This window comes from Andrena cerasifolii, chromosome 3, assembly GCF_050908995.1.
Source record: "Andrena cerasifolii isolate SP2316 chromosome 3, iyAndCera1_principal, whole genome shotgun sequence".
NCBI classification, from domain to species: Eukaryota; Metazoa; Arthropoda; class Insecta; order Hymenoptera; family Andrenidae; genus Andrena; species Andrena cerasifolii.
The window spans coordinates 16,278,856-16,298,058 of record NC_135120.1 but is presented as its reverse complement, the minus strand read 5'-3'; the positions used below and the strand labels follow the sequence as shown (position 1 = coordinate 16,298,058).

The 19,203-nt window shown below is 36.0% G+C and overlaps 1 protein-coding gene across 4 annotated transcripts in view; it reads right to left on the bottom strand.

Annotated features, from left to right (window-relative positions):
- The window catches only part of Synd (protein kinase C and casein kinase substrate in neurons protein Synd), a 97,828-nt gene that overhangs the window by 30,069 nt on the left and 48,556 nt on the right, over positions 1-19,203 (bottom strand). Inside the window, exon 1 of one of the 4 annotated variants that reach the window (XM_076807880.1) lies at positions 14,153-14,388. The exons of the other annotated variants lie outside the window; for them this stretch is intronic. The gene's annotated coding sequence lies outside the window, so the exon portion shown is untranslated. Of the gene's footprint in view, positions 1-14,152; positions 14,389-19,203 lie in introns of those variants that run through there. 4 annotated transcript variants of the gene reach the window in all.

Genomic DNA, 19,203 nt, shown 5'->3' with positions numbered 1-19,203 from the left:
GACTCCATGCAGTGTTACAACCTACCCGAGGTCAGGGACGGTTGTAACACTTTCTCCGCTTCTCATTTTTTATTAACAACCGGAATAGTACTTGACATTCAGCGAAACTGTGGTGACTCAACTAATGTCAGATACGTAAGTAACATTTTTGGAAAAAAACTGTTTTTGTAACTGTAATAGTTTTTGCGTAATCGTATTCCAAAGTCAAAGTGTTACTACCGCCCCCGATCTACCCTACTTACAAGTGAAATATATTTTTTAGTATTATATATTCTTGTAATCTTGAGTATTTTATTTGAACACCTTGAATGAATGAATAAATTGAATATTTTATTTGAAAATCTGTTTGTAGATAAAAAATAATTGACTGCTTCATGGACATAATTTCTAGAAACAACTAAAAGCTACAACAATATACTATATCATAATTCAGACAATGGGTTTCGATGCTTGTACGGGGGCGTTAATGATCTAAACTATCTAAAGCGTGCCATAATTTCGGAGTTCGCGAAACGCCTGCGTTTGACAGTGAAACATTACCCTGGCGATCTGTCGTTGACACTGGGCTATGGTCTTCATTTTATTCTCGAATTTATGTACATAATCGGAGTCTTATAAATTGAGTAAAATACACTAATTCCAATGCTTCATTCGAAGGATTCCAATAATCTAGATTGGGTATTTTTATTCAACGAAATACGCACGAAGGTTGCTATCTGAGTGAATTTATTCGACACATGAAGATGTAAAATTTCTAAAATTCATTTCTGTTCAAAGTTTTCAAAGTTCAATCTCTCTAAGATATTTAATCCAAACATTGAACAATGCATATATAATATTATTAAATATTATTAACAGTAGAATCTTTTCCCTATCACCATATTTCACTGCAGAAGTGGAGCATAATTTAAATTTAGTTAACGCACGAAAAAGGGAATAAAACTAATGGGACAAATCTTCTATTATCTAAATAGGTGTGAAAAAATTTAAATTTGGCTTCTCGGCGAATCCCATTCCCAAAATCCCAACACTGCACTATTTAAAGAAATACGATTTCTGTAAACTACGAATTTCTGTGTTTTCGAATTTTTACAAAAAAATATAATTAAAAAAATTTCAGTTTCCTTTTTTTAATATTTATGGAATTACAAAAACATAACAAAATAAAAACCAAATAAATAAAAACTAAAATAACTAAAATCCGTACAAAATATAAATTATAAGTCTTTATTCCATTTACCACTTTTCTTCAACAAATATGAAGTCATGAAGATTAACTTTACAATAAACTTTTACAACGATATGCTTGTGCCTGAAGCGATTTCAAGCCAAAAAGTTACCGTACTTAATGAAATAGTTAATTCATTTTTATATATTAATTCTAGCATCTAAAACTAGATTTTTAAATCTGAAACCCGGTTTTCGAATTTTACAAATTTATCCCCAAAAAAAAACAAACCTAAAAGACAAATCCTACTGTGGATCAAGATTCGAAGAATGAAAGAAGAAACTGATCGATCATCAGTTCCCTTCATACAAGACTATTACATTTTTCACGCGCGTATCGGCGATTTATATGGAGACACGTGTATTTAAAAACTTCGTCGAATTCTTAGCACTGGAATTTGCTAGGGTGCACCGAGATACGTCGGTGGTGCCCCGTTGGTTTCCGTCTTCGCTCGTATTTTTAGGCTGTTGCTTTACGGAGCGAACGCTGAAAGCTCTCGGGCAGATCGCCAGTTTTTCAAACTTCGGCGAGGAAAGTGCGAGCGACTTTTAGCGATAATTCCCCTGTGTTCGAGGCCAGTGCAATCACGCAAACGCGAACGCGGCTAGAACGAGTGCACACAACAGTCGTTAGAATGAAAACAACAAAAAAAAAAAAAAGAAGGGGGAAGCAGAAGGGAAAAGAAGAGAACTGAAATGCAAATGCAGGTCGAATGGATACGAATGGGCTCGTATCCCAGTACAGTGAGTACAGTATCCCGTTTTTCATTGGAATCTCGGTGGGCCTGCACGACTTCATGCTCATCGATTGCGAGACGAGTTTCCAAAGATGGAAAAATTTGTTTCGCTCGCTGGTATGCAACAGAGCCTTTCGAGTAATTATTTATCGACGTATAAGGTAAATGACCCCTGTATTCAGCATATAAGGACACAATCGTTTAAGAACGGGTGCTTTTTTTTACAGATTTCCACGGAACATTAACGAAAGATTTAGATACAAAGTATGGGCAGACATGTGTCTTTCCGGGCTTAAAAAAATTGTTTTTTAACCCTTTAGCGCTTGAAGTATCATTTACCATACAATCTCATTGAAAGTATTTGAAAGTGGACCAAATTCGCTGTTTTGTGCCAGATTAGTAGGTATATGTTTAGAGTAGTTTTATTCAGTGAGAAAAATGGACCTACCTGAACCCTATATTTATTTGTTTTGTGCATTCTAACCCCAGGAAAAAAATATATAAAAATTCAGACCGTTTTGAAAGATAAAAAAACGGGATTGTTTTCCTTCAGCGGAATCTAGATATCGGCGCTCAAGGGTTAAGTATTAGTAAACTTATTTCGGGGAGAATATTGAATATGTTGTTTCCTGTATTAATATTTTAGTGTTCGCTGTATATTATTTTATGATCTCGATGTAATAAAGTTAAGCTATTTACTACGTTTTATTCTACACGTAGAGAATTCACTCTTCTACGTTAGGTAAAATATGGACCCACCAGTGCCCCAATGTATCTTTCTCCTTCTACCGTCGTCTACGTTTTCGCCCATTGCATGCTTCCTCCGTGTTTATATGCTCTAAGAATGGAGATGTGGTCGCTAATGGAGACATTTATCTTAACGGTTTCTTTTTCAGCCGATACTGTATATCCTTACAAAAATGCGATAAGATAAAGTCGTGATTGCGATATATTATCGTGCGATTCTTATCTAACAGCATTACCGGCTTCCTACAGTTCCTACCCATGTATGGTGTAAAAACTCGCTAACGAATTGGCTACCACTCGATTCTAACGAGAAACTTAAAAGCAGTTGAACGTAGTTTTAAATCACACTCCTACTTAGGTGTCTAGGTTTCCAATTCCTTAAAGTCCGTTTATTCAAAGAACAGAACTGGCGTACCTACGAGTGTTTTTGATTGGATATACAGAACAGTATTAAGAAGTAGCGTTTATCGAATATTGTCCATTTTATTCTGGGAAATCAATTGATTAATTAGAAATCTTAGGAATTATTTGCCAGTTTCGTTTCTCATTATATGTAGGATGTGGATTTTCAATACTTTATTTTATTTTAAGCTTTCCCACTCCAAGTGTGCCTCTGAAACCCGTCGAAGATTAAACTGAAGTTGCGTACTGATATTAAACGTTGTAAAATTAGAAGAATTCGTGATTCGTAGAAATGAAATGAGGACCTTGCAGCAAGAGGGGTGCAGCTCCGTCTTTACCAAGTTCGAGTGAATTAGAGAAAACTGTTTATAAAATTACTGCTTCGACTCAACATTAAAAAGAGGACACTAATTGAAAAATATATATTTCCACACAATAAGTAGTAGTTATTGAGTTGATAAGATTTTATTTCTATATTTGGCGAAATATATTCTATAATAAAAATATTAATATCGATATTTTATTATTCAATATTAATAACAATATTAATAATATTATTATTAAATATTACCTAACGTTCATATTAATATTCTTAAGTTCCAGCCGACTGACGAGCGAATAAATTGGAGTGCAACGTGTTAAAGAATATAAAGAGTATACTATGTATTTCATAGTTGCAGATATTTAATTTTATTTTAATAAGTCAGTTATATCCACCCATTTTCCCAATATTTACCTGTATTCGCTTTAATTTAATTATTTTAACCCACCACGCAGAAAATAAAACAACCAACATCCCCTTTGTATGAAGAAATGTTCGTTAGGGATGTCCTTTCGAATGTTTTGAGAGTTAAAAATGCACGAAAGACGAAAAGGCGCAATTAGGCCAAGCTGCTTCCATTGGCCTTGGACAAGAAGCCTGTTAATTCACGACAGTTGTGCGCAGGCTGCGTTGTGCTCGAAACTACGTTGTGCCAGGTCACGTCACAGAAGTTGAACATTTGAATTTTGCCACGAAACGAAGACAAACTAGAATATCGAAGCTGTTTGGTAGAAACGTGTAATTCCGTGTGGTTAATTCTGTACATTGTCCTGCAAATTGATTACTAATCAATTACCGTAGAAACTGCATTCTGTAATTAATACGCCAAATGTTTTTATACGGTTTTGGATCAGAATAGTGGATGATGAAAATGGTTTTGGCGATAATTATACTAATTATGTATAAAGCTAATTATTACTCTCTACAATTCTTTACAAGGACTACTTACGAACTTAATTAAAGGGCACACTTTTATTACAAATTGGCCAACTTTAAAACCTCACCGTTTAGATCTCAAAATATTTATTAAATTGGTCATCTAATTATCTGGAGCAGTGTTTAACACATTAGTGGCTAATTTTATATTTCAACCAATTTCATGGAAAACAATGCACCTTTTATACTTTTCACTTCCTTATAGAGTTCTTTCCATTCCTGCTTATTTCTCAATTCTACTTCAATTCTGAATTTAAGATATCATTTTAAGGAGAGTTGAATTCTTCTTCATAATTCTCAAAAAGTCGCTAAGAAAACAGAAAGCCACGAGCTATTTTCAGAGATAATGATTCGTACAGCGTTTACCTTATCATCGTTCGTTTACTCAAACAAATTCTTTATTACTCTTAAATACGCAATTCTTTTATCAATTTATGCTGTCGAGCCACGTAAATTCTGCCGTTTACGTTACCAATTGCAGGAGATATAGAATCTGCCACAATTTATTCGAATTCCCAGTCATATTATATTGATTTACTATTCTTCATTAAAGTCATTCAATTATAACGCTATACATTCTTATTAATAAAGACTTCAGAATGTCTATTGTCAAAGAGTTTTATTTTATTAATCATTTGAATTCAATAATTGAGGGGGCACGAGTACTTCTGCGACACACCGTAGAACTTGAGCTGTTAAGTAAAATTTGTATGCAAAAAGGGCCAATTCGGGGTCAGATAAGAAGCAATAATAGAACGGGCAACGGTTCACGTAGATGCACCCAAGAATTGGCACGGTAATACAGAGTACAGATGACTGTACCAGTGCTCTTCAATTCGAGAGGCTGTCTTGCGGGAACAAAAGAGCTTTTTGTCGAGACTCGTTTCAGCATCGATCCAGATTCAAATCCTTTCTTCCCGTTCAACCCCCCCCCCCACCCCCCTTCATCGCGGTCTATACACAAACTCTTCCCCACGCCCTTTGCCCCAGACGCTTCCTCTTGTACTTTTTCGCGAACCCTTTTTTATGTATCCTTATTTTCACTATACGGACTTTCGCAATGTTCCGGTCGGTCCTTCACCCTTTCGAGGGGCACACATGTGACGCAGCCATGGCCATGAATTTTTGCGCCGGATGGAGGGAGTTCCTGTTTCGCGAAAACTCGAAGATTCTGATTTTAAAGAAACTTCGCGTGAATGTAGAGCATACTGGAGTGTGCAAGGAACAATTTTGATTCCGCGGAACTTCACTCACAAGAGCGGAAATCAGCCCTTAAAGTTACCGCGTTCTTTTATTTCTTTTAATAGAACTTTATTTTTCTTTCGGCAGTGTAATACAGTATAAAAGACTCAATAATTCTTATTTTTTAAGTTTTGTTCTATTTCGTACCGTCGCGAAGCTCTATTAGGAAAACGAGAAGACGCGATAATTTTAAGGGCTGATTTCACCCTTTGAGAGTAAATCTCCGCAAAGAAAAATTGCCCATTGCATACCCCAATATTTCCCTTGTAAGTCGTACTGCTAATAAAGTATTTCCCTTGAAAGTGGTGTGTTAGGCATCTATTGAATATTGCAACGAAAAATATTGTATTGAAATGTGTATTAGAATCGAATAATTAAAAATAGATGGGGCAGGCGGTTCCTGATAAGATTTGCACTGCGTTGCTTTGACGTAATTTGAATTATTTGTACTTTTGAAAAGGGTGAATTATTGAATATTGGAACAAAAAATATTTTGTGCAAAATATGAGAGCGAATTTTTTTAATTTGAATTAATTGTTATTATTAACCCATCGAAGTGTTATATTGAACAGGGCGCAATTATATACATCTAAAAGAGTCTGCAATAAATCAACAGTCAAGCTGTGAACGAAACTAAAAGTAATCACATTTCCCCCCCTGTTCCCACATCATTTTCCTTTTCACTACGAGCATTAGGTAAGTTGGTAGGTAACCGAAGCCTTAACAGAAGCTTGGTAATGGATGAGAATGGCGAGCGCTGTGACACGGGTAAGAGTTTGAAATATTCGGAGCGTAAAGGTTCCGACAAATTTTAGTCTCCGTTGTTTCATCCTCAGACAGTCAAGTTACCGCGTCACTGAGATTTCATTTTCACCGACGTTGCCCGACAGAACGTATTGTGGAACGTACCACCTGCAAAGCGCGAGATAAGTTTGATAGTGACGGAAGCCGAGGATAATATCTAAAATGTAAGGGTACCATTTTTTTTTTTGCATGCGAGATGTGACAACACAGGGTTGTTTTGTTCTTAAGGTAGTTCCTGGATAATCTACTGAATTAAAAAATTCTTTCAAATTTCGTTTAAAACTATTTTGGAATACAAGAAACCCTTGTACGAAGTTTAAAATCGATTTACCACATAGTTATCGAGAAATTGTTAATTAAAGTTGATGCATTTTACCACAGTGGCATATGGCAGAGTCGAAAAAAGAGGGTTATAGTTTCAGTTTTTCTTCTGAAACAGGAAAACTATATTCAAGAAGTGTACCAAAATTGGCACAAGAGTACATCGAAATGTCAGGAAATGAATTTATTAATTTCTGCAGAACTGACCACATCGTTTCTTCGTAAATGCCCATAAAAAATAGGTGTACGTGCAAATTTTTTAGAAACTACGTAGAGCAGTCAACGTGGCAACGTCGCACAATCGATATGTTTAGACATTTAAATAGCGAACGACGATTCCAATTCATATGGACATTTTTTCTGACATTTTGGTTATAGTAGACGCTCCAAATGAATGCGACGTTGTCAGATCTGCTGCTATAATTCACTACGCTAGCCAATTTAATATTCTATTTTCGTATTACAATTATTTATATTAACATTGAATTTTTTAAAATATACATACATGATGTTAAAAATTATTATTATTATTTATATAGTATCATACTACATTATATTTATCGTTTATTACTCAACTCTAATTTGACTAACATGGTTAGGAACTACCTTAATGGCCGTAGAGTTCAAATGGATGACTTTTTATGCTAGACGTCAGAGGTTTTTGATGGAATTGAAATATAATGTAGTCCACGTGGAATTAGGGGGGGTTTAAGTCATCACTTTGCTGCTTTTAAATTTGTTTAAAAAATGCAGGACGTCAGAGTTTTCAATTTTTCATTTAAGTAATTTCAGGAGAAGTCGATCATTCTTGACAGTTGGTGTCAGGAATTTTGAGGAAATTGTTATATAATGTAGTCCACGTGGAATCAGGGGGGGTTTAAGTCATCACTTTGCTGCTTTTAAATTTGTTTAAAAAATGCAGGACGTCAGAGTTTTCAATTTTTCATTTAAGTAATTTCAGGAAAAGTCGATCATTCTTGACAGTTGGTGTCAGGGATTTTGAGGAAATTGTTATATAATGTAGTACACGTGGAATTAGGGGGGATTTAAGTCACCACTTTGCTGGTTTAAAGTTTGTTGAAAAAATATAGGAAGTCAGAGGTTGCCATTTTTACCTGTACCTCATTCCGCGAAAAATCGAGTATCTACTGTTGACTCTTTGTACAAATAGACTCACAAAAGCTTTTCAATTCTAAATATGTTACAACAGTGATGCTAATAAGTAACAAGTGTAATCTGTAACTCGAACAAAAAAAAAACGAAATAGGACACGTATAAACGTTTTTTTATTATTCTTATGTGCTAAATTTGCCCACAAGGATGTGTTCATTAATAACGAAACATCTTCATCTATCTTACACTTCATCTATCCCTACTTCAATTTCAGCGAAAGCCTCTATCCTTTTAAACTAATTGTTGAATCATGGCAAATATTTCTCTGCGTGGGCGTTCTAAAAACAAACCACGACGAAGTTACGACGTAATTATCATCGCCCACCGTCCTGTAAAGGGAGCCAGATCCCCCGATACAGGGGGGACATTATTCCATGAGCGATGATCGAATTAGCTTGGTAGCCGAGGAAAGCCAAGGTTAATGAGTATTAGGGGAGTGCTATGGGAGGTGGATTAAATCTAAAGATGACCTAAATTGACAGACCGTTACTGTCATAGATGTTACACCGTGAAATATATCTCTTAATTTATCGATCACACTCAATGTTGCGCTATTTCATTCATGTTCATGAATGCGCATTCCAGCGGGAGTATTGTTTCTGCGTTCATAAGGCACTCCAACTGGGAAGAGGAAAATACAGATTTCTATTTGGTTAACGGCGTTGGTAAGGTGGGGAAATGTAACAAGAGCAGTAAGATGGGGTTGCCACAGACCCCTCAAATAATTTAGTGTATTATAGAAATCCATATCTTTAATTAAATTTTTATTACCCAAAAATACTTAACTAATTAAACATCCTTAATTTTCAACAAAATTAAAACGCCGGGTTAAGGATATAAAATGGAGCTGGAATTCATGTAATTTACGAAGGTTAAAGTAATAGATTGTGGAATTATAAAATTACGAGAAGTTTGCTCTCTTATTTAACCACTTTTTTATAAGGACAACAGTTGTGGGTCCTCTGACTCTCACACAGTTTATAATTTCATTGAAGCTACCCCCCACTGCGCGTCCCAATTCCATATGGACCACATTAAACGCGCCCCTGGAATATTTATTCACAAAACCTGTACCTAACTAATTACTCCTTCTACTTTTCCTCATCAAGTACCCTAAAGCACCCTAATGCGCTTTCATAAAGTGCATCGAAAAGGAAATACCGGGGGACAGAGTGAAGGGAGCCTAATTATTCTGAATTAAAAGACGTCAACGTTACTAACAAGGGAAGATCCCGAACCCGGAAATTCAAAAAATTCTGAATCTTCGTGAATATGTTGGGAATTTCCTTCTGATTACAACGGAATTTTTGTTTGCTGCCCAAATTCACTCTAAATTGACCCCTGAAAATCCGGTTATTTTCCGATTTTGTGTTATAACTGGTGAACTATAAAATATTTTTTTCCAAATGATAGATCTAATTAAAAGAAGTAACTATTGTCTTGAAACTTGTTTTCTATCTCTTACAGTTTGCGACTTATAACACAAAATCGGAAAATAGCCGAATATTCAGGGGTTGATTTCACCCCCTTCGAGTAAATTTGGGCAGCAAACAAAAATCGTGTTGTAATCAGGAGGACATCCCCTGCAAATTCACAAAGTTTCAGAATTTTTTGAATTATACCATTGCATCGGGAAGAGGACCTGTATGAATTTGAATCTCCCGATAGGTTTTACTCCACAAAATTTTTGGTATTTACAATAAATATTATACTACTGTGATGGATCAGTAAATAAAATAAAATAAATAAACTATGTACAATTAACCCTTCGTGGTCACACAGGGTGTATCGCATTTCAGGATGTTTCTGCCAATATATCTGTAAACTTTTATACCTTAATAATGAAATCTAAGAATTCGGTAAATTTTAATAAACAAAATAAAAAAAATCGCTTTTATCCACAACTATATCTTCAAATGCAAATTTCAACATATAAAAATTTACGTTTCTAGAAAAAGGCTGTTAGAACATGATTGAAAGATTCAGAAATACGAAAATGGTAACTGAAAAATGTCGCTGGGCAGCAGTGAGTCCCATGCGACCAATTTGTGATAATAAGATGCGACCGCGGAGGGTTAAAACAGAAAAATAAAAGCTTGTGAAAAGGCCTGGCTCAGGTAGAGATCTGAGTAATAAGTCGGGGTAGCTCAAGAGCGAAGAAGCACCGCTGCTGAATGCTGCAAAATGCGTGTTAACTTCAGTTTCGCTATTTTCGAACATTACGTCTGCAGACGCACGGTCATGGACGCGCTTCGTTGCACGTGCACGCACGCATGCGCCTCGGATATGTTCCTCTCGCAGCTTTTTCCTTCGAGTACCAGCCGCTCTTTCCGTTCTGCACGAAAGCTCCTTCTGGATTGATCAAGATCTGAAGAATCTGGGAAATCGTTAGTTCGGGCAGCGCGTAGCGATTCCCCGGCGATGGGTAGCACACGCGGAATTTACTCGACCGAGTTCCGTTTCACTTGTTTTGAAGGATTACATCTACACCAGCACAGCGTTTCCCAACTAAATGTTGTCGCGGAGCCCTTCCAAACTCGCTAACCTTTGGCGGAAACCCCAACCCCCAACAGTTTTTTTTATACGAAGATTTTTAACATCGATATAAATTATTTATAACAAAAAACAAGTTTTAAAAACAAAAAATTGAGAATTTTATTATACGACAAAAGAAAAGGGGGAAAAAGGAAAGTGATAAGAAACTTAGGAATTCCTATAAAATACCAATCGTATGTAGGTCACAAAACTGTCCCCATTTAACTGAATACGCAGGCTGTCGAATATGCACAAATTTCATTTTTTATTTTCAATAAAAGAATTTGCAAAGTTAGCTACTTAATTACCTTTTCATTCTGTTGATTTTTTTACCACTGTGTCAATTTGACACCGTGGGAGAAATTAAGTTCGAAAACTGAGGGACGGCCTGGGGTTAAAAGGCCCTTAAGAGGTTACGCCACCCTGAGACGCTCCAAACAGCACCAAATTAGACGATATTTTTTATGATACTATGAGGTTGAAAATTAATCACTAATTAAGCCTAATCCTAACATGACACTGAACTCATCGACCTCAGAGAGAGCCCACACGCTAATCGAGATATTTGAATCAACGTTTACAAGTAACTTACAAGGGAAGATCCCGAAGCCGAAAATTCAAAAAATTCTGAAACTCTGCGAATATGTAGAGGATTTCCTCCTGATTACAACGCAATTTTTATTTGCTGCCCAACTCCACTAGAAGGGGGTGAAATTAACCCCTGAAAATTCGGCTATTTTCCGATTTTCTGTTATAACTCCCGATCTGTAAGAGATAGAAAAAAAGTTCCAAGACAAAAGTTACTTCTTTTAATTAGATCTATCATTTGGAAAAAAAATATTTTACAGTTCGCGAGTTATAGCACAAATTCGGAAAATAACCGGATTTTCAGGGGTCAATTACACCCCTTTAGAGTGAAGCTGGGCAGCAAACAAAAATTACGTGATAATCTGGAGAAAATTCTCTACATATTCGCAAAGTTTCAGAATTTTTTGAGTTTTCGGGTTGGGGATGTTCCCTTGTTAGAAAACCTATATAATAAAACCAATATTTAAAATGTTTCTGTTCGCCATGTGAACTTACCATGAAATTCATGTTTATGGACTCCGCGAGCGTAATGGCAGTCCTTTGAACTCGATTCTAGCCTCATTGGCTAGGCACACTGAGCTCGAACAAGGCAAGTGAAATAGAAAATGCAAAATTGCAAGGCGTGGATGCCATGGCCATGTTCGTACTGGCCTGCGTTTCCCTCTGCCAAGGGTACAGTTAATTCCAACCAGCCAGGAGAGGAGCGTGCTGGCGGTTTACCATAATTTAGCAAGAAAGAAAAGTGCAGGGTCGGGTATGGCTGCATTCAAGGTACAGGTATATTTAGAATGCCGCCAGGTTAATGGCACGCGGTCGTTTAGCTTCGTTTTAGAAAGATACTAATTACGCGAGTTAATTAATGCCAGTACGCACAATGCTTTGCAGATCTGCTATCGGACTTAATAGTGGAGGCACTTCGATACTGCTAAGAAGCATGATGCATTAACGTGGTCGCGTAATCGTTATCGCGTTTGTACGCTGCGTTTGATAGTAATGAACAGGCGTCGCGGCATGTACGCAGTTGGGCCGTTGAATATGCGCGACGGAAGAAAAAAGGGGAGGAATGTCAGTTCTACGGATGAGAAGAAATTTAAGGTAGATGTTCCAGATAGGCGGAATAATGACTATCATGATTCATGAAAAGGAAGAGTCACTGATTCATTAGCAGCTGCATGAACAAGATACCATGGTTTTCCATTATGGCCGCCCGTAGATGTGTGCGGGCGAGAATTGAATATTATGGAAGGATTGAATTAATGTTTATAAAGGGATGGATGGACAGCGGTAATTAAATAAGATTTATTGCCGAGCAAATGGGGATGCGTGCTGGGCACGTTTCTTGGAGAAAAATTCAGGCTTCGAAAAGAATAATAAAAGGCGCCTGTTGTAAAATGCGTTAAGAGCTATTTTTGTAAGGAAATAATTGTTTCAGAATGGAGCGAGAAAATTTCATAAAGGAAAATTATATTAATCATTCGAGTGGTGCAATAAATATTTCTATGTAGTATATCATTAGGAACTACGCTTCAACACATTATAAATTATTTCTACGTTATCTCCAGTCATTAACTTTACTAGTGAACGAAACCTAAAGAACCTACTGAAAACAAACTACCAGATAAACAAATGTAAGAATCGTAAAAATTGGTTAGTTCATATCCTGCCCCAACTAACCACTATTAGCAATTCATGTGACATGAAACACTCGTAAAAACAAAAATAAAAAGCAAGTGTATCAGGCATTGATCGATGCTATCAACAGAAATAAACTGGAGGAAACATAAAACTTTATATCAGGTTGAGGACATTACGCGCGCATGTGTACCCTCCGTAGTAACATCACCCTGCATTCTCAAGATCAGAATCGTAAAAGGAATAGACGTGATATATAGTGGCGTGCAAGAGTTTTTTTATCAGATATATTTTTCACTTTATATCCCCGCAGCGAAGGTTAATGAAACTTTAGCTAACACTGGGGATGAGGGCAGGCTACTTTGATAAAAAAAATGATAAAACAAATAAACGTTGTTATCTATTTTGTATACACATATGTACTCATAGGATTGCTGAACTACTTAGTAGATTCAAAAGCTTCTGATAATACAAAAAGGAAAAGGTACAGGTACATCCTGCGATATAAATATAACAAATTTTACGATATTAATATGACCTCGAAAAATTTTATTCCATTTCTTCCCTTGCAGTTATATATATATATAGTGAGGTCTTCACAAATTTTTACTGCTATATATATATTACATGATTCAATAGCAGTAAACATTTGTGCAGACCTCACTTTTGAAAGATAAAGTGAGAAATCCATGTGAGAGGAAACTTTTGTACGAGATACCTATAAATACGTAGAAATAAATTTCGTCAATTTTGCGGGAGGAAAACAACACTTCCTACTAACTGTAACTGTCATGTGCACACTTCGTGCGTAACGCATCCATACGCAGTACCACGAACCGTTTCGAAAAATAAGGATGATCGAAGAGGACCTTTGTTGATCAAATTATTCAAGTACTCACGGAAATGGATACTTGGTTACGATGGATGACAATAATATGTACATACACGCGTACATACGTGTGCAAGGTGTTTCGTAATAGGTGGTATAACCGGAAAGGTAGTGATTCAACATGAAAAAAAAAACTAGTAGAAAATACAAGGAAAAATTCGTTCAATCAAAATTCCAGTTTCGAGCAAAAATCGATATTGGAAATCTGTTGAATACCTGAGCACGTGATATTCTCGAAAACCAAGTCTCGTTCGACCAAAAATTATTCCTCAATTTATATTTACTGTTGCCTTCCCCCAAATTTTAGATAGATACACGTGTACTAGAAGAATTATTCAAACCAATTTTCATATGATAAAAATCTCGTTTAAAAAAAAGACGTAGTTCTGCGTCAAAAGTTATTCCACAATTTCGATTTATTTTTACGCGAAGATTAATTTCATCCGCTGTTGTGCCATATTTTCTGTTGCACTTTGTCCATTTTTAAATAAAAGCACGCGAAGGATTTGATTCTTCAAAGTCATCTGTTACGAAACACTGTATGTACACAACCGACGAGGATCGAAGTGTCACAATGTGGTAACGCATGATTTTTACCTTGATAGGATGGCATGGTTGAGTAACGACCCTCGTGGAACGGAACGATTTTTAATTCACCTGAGGCGTACCACTCGATATCACTGTTGGCACTGAATCACACTCACTATATATTTCGTTGGTGAATGAAAAAACAGGGGGAATGAATTGAGCACTGGGATCACGTATAGGAATTTGTAAATAAGAATGGATCGGAGGGCGACAACACCAGTCCGTACGGCGCGGCAGTCGAAGCTCAACTGATCGTCGACCGTCGACGCTCTGGAATGCCTGTTTCAGAGGCGGCCTCAGGAAGGACGCGCATTTATTCGAAACCGTAATAAATAATAATATTACGGTGGGTAATATCACACTCTACACCTTGAAGTTATAATTGTATGCATGTAAACAATCCGTGGGAATTTAATTCCCCTTGACCACTGGGGAATTTTTTAATAATAATTTATTATTGCAAAGATTGTAATATAAGTTTGTATTGTAATTAGAATTTATTCTAAATATATTATTGCAACAATTACACAAAATTGTAATACATGTTACCTTATGTATTATACTTATTATAAATTGTAATGTATATTTCAGTAGAGTATAGTTAATTATTTTATACTAAATTATAATAAATTTATCGTCTTGAACACAATGCTTTTAATTTTAATGTCGCAATGTTTTGCGTAAGATATGTATACTGAGTTACTGAGTCGTGTTTTACTTTTGGTACGAAAATTGCGTTAATATAGAAATATAGTTTACAGTATGTGTTTTTGATAACGCTACGTTTTATGAACAGCGTTGTGCATTTTTTCGCATCAGTTGCGAATATACAGGCCTGTCAAATTATTAATTTTTTGAATTTTTATTTCAATTTCGTAGGAAATTTATTTTCAGAAGGTGTACGTAAGAAGGAACTTAGCTTGGCAATAGAAAGGTGTTAAGAGTCAAATTATCTTCAAGTTGAAATTTATTAACATTTTTTATTTTAATTATTGAACGAAATTTAGATATTTCGAGAGGCACAGTTTAAAAAAGATTTGTTTTACGTTTTTATTGTATTTACATTTAAAACACACTGCATGTAAAATTCTAATATTATCAAAATATATATTCGTAATTTTACCAGGGCATGATGGGAATATTTGTAATAAAATATTACTATTTATTACAGTTAAGAAATATTATGTGTATTTAACCTCAATGTCCCACTTACACGGCTAACAATGAATTTCCAGGAGAGTCTATTATCCGTTCTTAAAAGTACGTAGAAGCAAAATAAAAGAAACATATTGTGGTAGCGAATGAATTTAATTCAGAGAATACATCGAGAAGGACTTCTTCTTCAAGAAAAAGGAAGCTGGCTCCACTTTCATAACAATGCATGACTTCATTCTGCAGTATCATTAAAACCGTTTCCCTTGCAACAAAAGTTCTTAGAACGAAATTACTACCTACTATTTTCTGAAATTATCCCTATCAGACATTCTTTTATTCCTCAAAATCAAGGCCACTCCGAAACGTAAAGGATTCAAAGACACACAGAAAATTAAAACGAGATGTGACGAAGGAATGGAATGTATTAAAAGCGAATAAATCCAAAAACTACTTCCAATAACTGTATAAGCCAGCAAAAAATTGTATGACATCACAAGGATGTTCTTCCGAAGAGTATTAACCTGTTAACCGAGGAAGACGTGTTCACTCGTCACCTAAAAGTACATCGACATATAGGCAAGAGGAGGACTGATGCAAATTAGTGGAAACTATAAACAAATTATACATAAATGAAAAGGAGTATAAAGTAATACATAAGCAAAGCTAAAAAAAAACACGCCATGTTAGCGAAGATTGTTGACCGCATTCTTCACTGAATGGGCAATTATACAACATATGAACTCACACAGTCCTAAAACGACACTGTAACACTTTTGGAGCGCAGGTATCTGACACTCTGAGGTCGCGGGGGAAATCGAAATTCAAGTATTTCCAAATTCACACTGCGTTTCCGAAAGATTCTTTTGTATTTCTCTTTAGGTACCTTTAAAAAATATATTTACAGCATACGGTTTTCGTTTACCTTAAGAAAATCGAAATTTGAGAGTGAAAGATCGATAGGTATTCTAGTTTGCAGAGATCATCAGAATTTTTTGCGTTCTCCGGCCCCACAGTGTTTTTTCAGGACAGTGATTCCGAACCTGTGCGTCGCGAAGTATTTTCTGGGAATCTCGACGATTTTTTTTCATATTGTTAAGTTAGAATATTATTAGTTATATTCTTAAGTTATATTATTCAGTTTAATAATATTAATTATATCCTGAAATACCTACTTCTAATGTGTTTTCTTTATCTTATTAAATTTACCTTATCTTATAGGGGGGAGAGGGGGTCGCAGGTTATTTGAATATTATAAAAGGGGCTCGCGACTCAAAAAAGGTTGGGACACACTGCTCTAGGGTTGATCATCAAACCCCACATTTTGATAAATAGAATTCCATAAATATCGTATTAAAGCGGCGAGGCTTTCGCAACGGAATGGCTACAACGTTTATGGTCACAGACCGAGCATCTATTCCGAAATAATCAACTATTTATAACTGTGGAGAGATGACGAATCAATGCATCTTTCGTTGCGACGCGCGCGGAACCAAGATGGCTGTGCCTGAAGGTTGCCATACGGTTCGACCGCTAATCGATGAAGAACAGAAAAGCTTGCGTAACCGCGAGTCATTCGTCGTAAGAAAAAAGACCAGGCGACTTATTTACTTGGAGCGCTAATTATGCTGACGTTCACGTGCGAAACAGTCAGCGCCGCGCGCGCATCGTAAATTGGTCAAGGATGGTGATCTTCGAGTTAGGTAGTCGTACCGAAGACAGTGACCCAAAGTTTGACACTGGTAATTTAATTCTGCTATAAATAAGGCGATGCGTAATCCGATTGGAATTTTCGCAGACTTCCTAGTTTATTGGTACGTTGGTAAACTCTCGCATTTATACAAGGTGTGTTCTCAAGTCGCGATGCAACCGAAAAGGGGGTGATTCCTCGTGCAAAGGTAAGTCGAAAATTTTCGAGGAAATAGAGTTTGAAAATCCGTTGAGGGCATTGGTTCAATTTTCACATTGTTTTTTTTTCTCTCGGAAACAAAGCCACGCTCGAAGAACAGTTATTCTACAATTTCGACTGATTTCTAAATAATTAGAAAATTATATTAATAATAGTAATTAATAATATTAATATCCTTACTAATATATAAAAATGAAACGTTGTCTGTTTGTTTGTTCGCCTTTCACAACTAAACGGTTGAACAGATTTCAATGGAAGTTTGAATATACATTACATACGTCCTAGATTAGATTATAGGCTATTTATAAATATGCCATCTAAAATAATAAATAACAATAATAATTCCCGGGTGAAACCGGATAACGGGTCAGCTGGTTTAATAATAAAACATTAATATTACTAATTTTATTATAGAATATTTTTCGCCAGAAATGGATATAAAATCTTATCAACTCGATAACTACTACTTATTGTGCGGAAATATATATTTTTCAATTACACTTCTCCTTTTAATGTTAAGTCAAAGCAATAATTTGATAAACTGTTTTCTTCTAATTTACTCGAAGTTGGTAAGGATGGAGCTGCACCTCTCTGCAAAGTCCTCAATTACAGTATCTTACAAATATCTTTAACCCATTCCCGTTTTGTTCCCTTCATTACCTCACTGCGAGGCAACAAGAACCAATCGACACAGAAATTACGCTAAACGTCCGCGATGTGACCTACTTCCGCTTGCAAGGATCACTTTCAGATTTAAAGAAAGCACGCCAGGTGAGCTTGCATAATGCGACGTGAAGCGCAACTCGAGTTTAATCAAATGGGACTGCCGCGTACCTCCTATAGATGTTATAATACGAACCATGTTGGTCGGTTTATCCGAAGCCAAGGAAATTCGTTACCATAAGCAGTTAGAAAGCTTATTTAACACAGAGGTCATTATTCATCTATTTCTCTTTCGAATCGTGCGGGAAATAATTCCTTCACTTTCCTTTTATCGTCACAAATTATTGCACCAGTAAAAAGTCACCCCCCAATACGAATATACAAAAAGAAAAGCATCCATAAAAATTTCTATCTTTTGACAATATTCATTACGTACGTAGTTTCGACAGATAAATTGTAGAATTATGATTTTGTATAACGCATATGGTGAACGAAACGGATGAAGTCGGCGGCCATTGGATGCTTGATCCTTGTCGTCTGTAATGGTGCTTCGTAAATTTATGAGAAGAGAGATGCGACTAGTAAAACGTAGCCTATGTTTCTTGTCTCTATTGATTAAGCTACCGATGGAGTACACAAAGGGGTTGGCTTCCTCGTCGGGCAGGGCTTGATGGGTCGAGAGGCCGTATTTGTGTTCAATCCTGTTATAAATCTGACGATGAATATATTGCACGTGGAAGGAGGACTGCTTATGTATGTACAGTTTACATACATACATTCGCTCTTATACATATTTACGGTTAACGAACTCCCAGCGAAAGAACACCACGAAGGATAGCCAACAATGCAGCGCGAAGTCTGAGCTGCCTGAGTAATTCAAGTGTATTCACTTTTGGAGAACTAATGAAAACAGTGGTAACAAAGTGTTTTTAAAGTTAGACATATGTTGAAAGTATTTCACCCACTTAAAATCTAGGTACATGTTAGCACAGCATTTAGCGCTGTTACAAAGCAAAAGTATGTTTTCTCAAATTTTGGAGCTTTCGCCACGTAAAAGTTTTGAACTATTATTATCAATAATAATCAGTTGCTTTAGGTATAAATTATAAATAACATCTGTGCAAGTTTAGCGTAAGAAAGTGATTATGAAATTATTTATCATAGAATGTAGAATCGGAGACGAACGCCTGAAAATCTTATAACTTTGGGGGTTGATTTCACCCCCTAAATATGAAAACGGGCCGCTATAAAAAACACGTATTTCTTATTTTTCGGTCCTCTAAAACATATCCAAAATTCAAAGCAATCGGAGGCGGACACCTGGGAACTTCTCCTT